Source organism: Arachis ipaensis, chromosome B7 (assembly GCF_059453495.1).
Source record: "Arachis ipaensis isolate K30076 ecotype BB chromosome B7, ASM5945349v1, whole genome shotgun sequence".
Classification (NCBI taxonomy): domain Eukaryota; kingdom Viridiplantae; phylum Streptophyta; class Magnoliopsida; order Fabales; family Fabaceae; genus Arachis; species Arachis ipaensis.
The window spans coordinates 17269573-17275572 of NC_142442.1; positions in this window are offsets into that span (position 1 = coordinate 17269573).

The following is a 6000-nucleotide window of genomic DNA, read 5'->3' on the forward strand; positions in this document are numbered from 1 at the left end:
TTCACAAGAAATCAGATGATGAATCTCCACTTCATTTCCCAGCATAATGCAATGAATCATCACTGCCCTTTTTACAGTGACCTCAGAGCGGTTGCTAGTAGGTAGTATAGAATGCCCAATGAAATCCAACCAGCCTCTAGCGATTGGTTTGAGATCTCCTCTCTTGAGTTGGTTTGGGACACCTTTTGTGTTGGTTATCCATTTAGTTCCAGGGAGGCATATGTCCTCTAGAACTTGGTCCAACCCCTTATCTACTCTCACCATTCTCCTATTAAAGGATTCTGGATCATCTTGTAGTTGAGGCAGTTTGAAGACCTCTCTTATTTTGTCCAGGTGGAAGTAAATAATCCTCGCTCTGACTATAGTTCGAAAGGTATGAAAGGTGGTTCCAGTTTTTCTCTGCTTATCTGTCAGCTACAGATTTGAGTAGAATTCCTGAACCATGTTTCTCCCCACCTTTGTCTCAGGATTAGCTAGAATTTTTCAGCCTCTGTTTCGAATCTGCTCTTGGATCTCCGGATATTCATCTTCTTTCAGATCGAATGTAACTTCCGGGATCACTGACCTCAGACCCATTATTTTGTGGTAATGGTCTGCATGTTCTTTGGTTAAGAACCTCTCTTGATTCCAAAGACTCTTTGGAGTATTCTCTTTCTTGCCTCTTGAATTGGTTTGTTTTCCCTTAGGAGCCATGATCTTAATGATTCTTAACTCGGTGATCACAGAAAAACACACCAAACTTAGAGGTTTGCTTGCTCTCAAGCAAAAGAAAGGAAAGGAGAGAGATAGGAGGAGAGTCAAATTCGAATGGTGGAGACATGGGGATGGCCGAATGTGTATTTATAAGTGGAGGGGAGGGATTTTGAAAATTTGAAAAAGATATGATATAAAGATATGACTGGTGAAAAAATTAGAATCATGATATGAAAAAGATGAGATTTTTAAAATGGAAAAGATATAAAGGAGTTAAATCTAAAAATTTGTTGATGCTTCTAAGAATTAAAAGATGATATGATGAGTTGGAAAAGATTTGGAAAGAAATTGAGAAGATAATTGAGTTTTTGAAGAAGATTTGGAAAGGATTTGAAAGAAAATTGAAAAGGAATTTAGAAAATTATTGAATTTTTGAAAATTGAAGGTGAATGATGAAAATTTGTAACATGTTAATGCAGAAAATTATGAATCAAAACATGAAAGTTTGAAAAATTTTGAAGTGGAAGACAAAATCTTCTCCCCCTGCCTTTCTGGCGTTAAACGCCCGGAATGGTATCCATTCTGGTGTTTAACGCCCATATATTGGCCATTGTGGGCGTTTAACGCCCAGCCAGGTACCCTGGCTGGCGTTTAAACGCCAGAAATCTTTTGTCACTGGGCGTTTTTCTGAACGCCGCGTTAAACGCCCAGAATGGTATCCATTCTGGCGTTTAACGCCCAAAGTACCCCTTACTGGCGTTTTCTTGCCAGTGAGCTCCTTTTCTCTGCTTTTTGCGCTGAATCCTTCTATAACTCTGTGAATTCCTACAATTGATAATTAACCTTGAAGATAATTTATATCAAACTCCTATAAATATTACTTAAATAACAAATAAACTTGCTAATGGCTGGGTTGCCTCCCAGCAAACGCTTCTTTATTGTCTTTAGCTGGACCTTTACTGAGCTTTAGTCCAGTCTCAGTTTTGAGTATTCTTGCTCAAAATTGCTTTCAAGATAATGTTTGACTCTCTGTCCATTAACAATGAACTTTTTGTCACAGTCACTATCCTGAAGCTCAACATATCCATATGGTGACACACTTGTAATCACATATGGTCCCCTCCACCGGAATTTTAATTTCCCGGGAAATAATCTGAGCCTAGAGTTCAACAGCAGAACCTTCTGTCCTGGCTCAAAGACTCTGGATGACAGTTTCTTGTCATGCCACCTTTTTGCTTTTTCCTTATAAATTTTTGCATTTTCAAAAGCATTGAGTATGAATTCCTCTAGCTCATTCAACTGGAGCAATCTTTTCTCTCCAGCTAACTTAGCATCCAGGTTTAGGAATTTGGTTGCCCAGTAGGCCTTATGCTCCAGTTCCACGGGCAGATGACAGGCCTTGCCATACACAAGCTGGTATGGAGAGGTTCCTATAGGAGTCTTGAATGCTGTTCTGTATGCCCACAGAGCATCATCCAAGCTTTTTGCCCAATCCCTTCTACGGCAATTACAGTCCGTTCCAGGATTCTTTTTAGTTCTTTATTAGAGACTTCAGCCTGCCCATTTATCTGTGGATGATATGGAGTTGCTACTTTGTGGCTAATTCCATATCGGACCATAGCAAAGTACAGCTGTTTATTGCAGAAATGAGTGCCCCCGTCCCTGATTAGTACTCTGGGGACACCAAATCTGCTGAAGATATGTTTCTAGAGGAACTTCAGTACTGTCTTAGTATCATTACTGGGTGTGGCAATTGCTTCTACCCATTTAGATACGTAGTCTACTGCCATCAGAATGTAAGTGTTTGAGTATGATGGTGGGAAAGGACACATGAAGTCAATACCCCATACATCAAACAACTCAATCTCTAAGATCCCTTGTTGAGGCATGGCATAACCATGAGGCAAGTTACCAGCTCTCTGGCAACTGTCACAGTTATGCACAAACTCTCGGGCATCTCTATAGAGAGTAGGCCAGTAGAAGCCACATTGGATGACCTTAGTGGCTGTTCGTTCACCTCCGAAATGTCCTCCATACTGTGATCCATGGCAATGCCATAGGATCTTCTGTGCCTCTTCTCTAGGCACGCATCTGCGGATCATTCCGTCCGCACATCTCTTAAAGAGATATGGTTCATCCCATAAGTAGTAATTTGCATCAGAAATTAGTTTTTTCATTTGCTGCCTGCTGTACTCCTTGGGTATGAACCTCACAGCTTTATAATTTGCAATGTCTGCAAACCATGATGCTTCCTGAATGGCGAAGAGTTGCTCATCCAGAAAGGTCTCAGAGATTTCAGTAGGAGGGAGGGACGCCCCTGCTACTGGTTCTATCCGGGACAGGTGATCAGCTACCTGGTTCTCTGTCCCTTTTCTGTCTCTTATTTCTATATCAAACTCCTGCAGAAGCAACACCCATCTTATGAGCCTGAGTTTTGAATCCTGCTTTGTGAGTAGATATTTAAGAGCAGCATGGTCAGTATACACAATCACTTTTGATCCTACTAAATAGGATCTAAACTTGTCAATGGCATAAACCACTGCAAGCAGCTCTTTCTCTGTGGTTGTGTAATTCTTCTGTGCGTCATTTAGAACATGGCTTGCATAGTAAATGACGTGCAGAAGCTTGTTGTGCCGCTGTCCTAAGACTGCACCAATAGCATGGTCACTGGCATCACACATTAATTCAAATGGTAATGTCCAGTCTGGTGCAGAAATGACTGGTGCTGTGACCAGCTTAGCTTTCAGAATTTCAAACGCATGCAGACACTCTCTATCAAAGATAAATGGCGTGTCAGTAGCTAGCAGATTACTCAGAGGTTTTGCAATTTTTGAGAAATCCTTTATAAACCTCCTGTAGAATCATGCATGCCCCAGAAAGCTTCTGATTGCCTTAACATTGGCAGGTGGTGGTAATTTTTCAATTACCTCTACCTTAGCTTGATCCACCTCTACTCCCTTGTTCAAAATTTTGTGCCCAAGGACAATTCCTTCAGTCACCATGAAGTGACATTTCTCCCAGTTTAAAACCAGGTTAGTCTCTTGGCACCTTTTCAGAACAAGTGCTAGATGGTCAAGACAGGAGCTGAAAGAGTCTCCAAATACTGAGAAGTCATCCATGAAGACTTCCAGAAATTTTTCTACCATATCAGAGAAAATAGAGAGCATGCACCTCTGAAAGGTTGCAGGTGCATTGCACAGACCGAAATGCATCCTTCTGTATGCAAATACTCCAAATGGACATGTGAATGTTGTTTTCTCTTAGTCTTGAAGATCTACTACAATTTGGTTATAACCTAAATAGCCATCCAAAAAGCAGTAGTATTCATGATCTGCTAGTCTCTCTAGCATCTGGTCTATGAATGGCAAAGGAAAATGATCCTTTCTGGTGGCTGTATTGAGCCTTCTGTAGTAAATACACATACGCCACCCTATAACTGTTCTTGTAGGAACCAGTTCATTTTTTTCATTATGAATCACTGTCATACCTCCCTTCTTCGAGACGACTTGGACAGGGCTCGCCCAGGAGCTATCAGAGATAGGATAAATAATTCCAGCCTTTAGTAACTTAGTGACCTCCTTCTGCACCACCTCCTTCATGGCTGAATTCAGCCGCCTCTGTGGTTGAACCACTGGCTTTGCATCATCCTCCAAAAGGATCTTGTGCATCATCTGGCTGGGCTAATGACCTTAAGATCACTTATGGACCACCCAAGAGCTGTCTTGTGTGTCCTTAGCACCTGAAGTAGTGCCTTTTCTTCCTGTGGCTCTAAGGCAGAGCTTATGATCACAGGGAAAGTGTCATCCTCTCCGAGAAACGCATATTTCAGAGATGGTGGTAGTGGTTTGAGCTCGGGTTTAGGAGGCCTCTCCTCTTCTTGAGGAGTTTTCAGAGGATCTTTCATTTTCTCTGGTTCCTCAAGATTAGACTGGACATCTTTAAAAATGTCCTCTAACTCTGATTCGAGACTCTCAGTCATATTGATCTCTTCTACCAAAGAGTCAATAATATCAGCGCTCATGCGGTCATTTGATATGTCTGGATGCTGCATAGCTTTGATAGCATTTAACTTGAACTCATCCTCATTGACTCTCAGGGTCACTTTCCCTTTTTGTACATCAATGAGAGTTCGTCCAGTTTCTAGGAAAGGTCTTCCTAGAATGAGAGTTGCACTCTTGTGCTCCTCCATTTCCAGCACTATAAAGTCAGTGAGAAAGGCAAATGGCCCAACTTTGACAATCATGTCCTCAATTATGCCTGATGGATATTTAATAGAGCCATCAGCAAGTTGGAGGCATATTCAGGTTGGTTTTACTTCTTCAGTCAAGCCAAGCTTTCTGATAGTGGATGCAGGTATTAGGTTGATATTTGCCCCAAGGTCACATAGAGCTGTCTTGGTACAAGCACCCTCTAATGTGCATGGTATCATATAGCTTCCCGGATCTTTAAGCTTCTCCGGTAAGCTTTTCAGAATGACTGCACTGCATTCTTCAGTGAGGAAAACTTTTTCACTTTCTCTCCAATCCTTCTTATGAATTAAGATCTCTTTCATGAACTTAGCATAAGAGGGTATTTGCTCAAGTGCCTCTGCAAACAGGATCTTTATTTCAAGAGTCCTGAGGTAGTTTGCAAAGCGGGCAAATTGTTTATCCTGTTCCGCTTGGCGGAGTTTCTGAGGATAAGGCATCTTGGCTTTGTATTCCTCAACCTTAGTTGCTGCAGGTTTATTTCCTACAGAGGTGGTTAGGGAAGCCTTCTTAGGAGGGTTACAATAAGCACTTGCAGGTGTCTGATCCCTCAATGGCGTTTGAACACCAGGAGTAGAGGTTGGATGGGCGTTTAACACCAATTTTCCACCCTTTTCTGGTGTTTGAACGCCAGAACTGGGCAAGGAATGGGCATTTAACGCCAATTTTTCTCCCTTTTCTGGCGTTTGAACGCCAGAAGTGGGCATCCACTGGGCGTTTGACGCTAATTTTTCACCCTTTTCTGGCGTTTGAACCCCAGAATTATTCCTCTCTGGGCTCTTGTTGTCTTTTGAGGGATTTTGGGCAGTGGTTTGGTCATCCTCTGTCAGTTGTTCCTTTCTTGGCTTTCTGCTACTTTGAGCTGAATTATTCAATGTCTTCCCGCTCCTTAGTTGAACAGCTTGGCATTCTTTTGTTATCTGTTTAGATAGCTGCTGTCTTGTCTGATTCAATTGTGCTTCCATATTCTTGTTAGCATTTTCAGTGTCTTGTAGCATCTCTTTAAATTCTGCTAATTGTTTTGTCATAAGGAGCAATTGCTGATTAAGTTCAACAATTT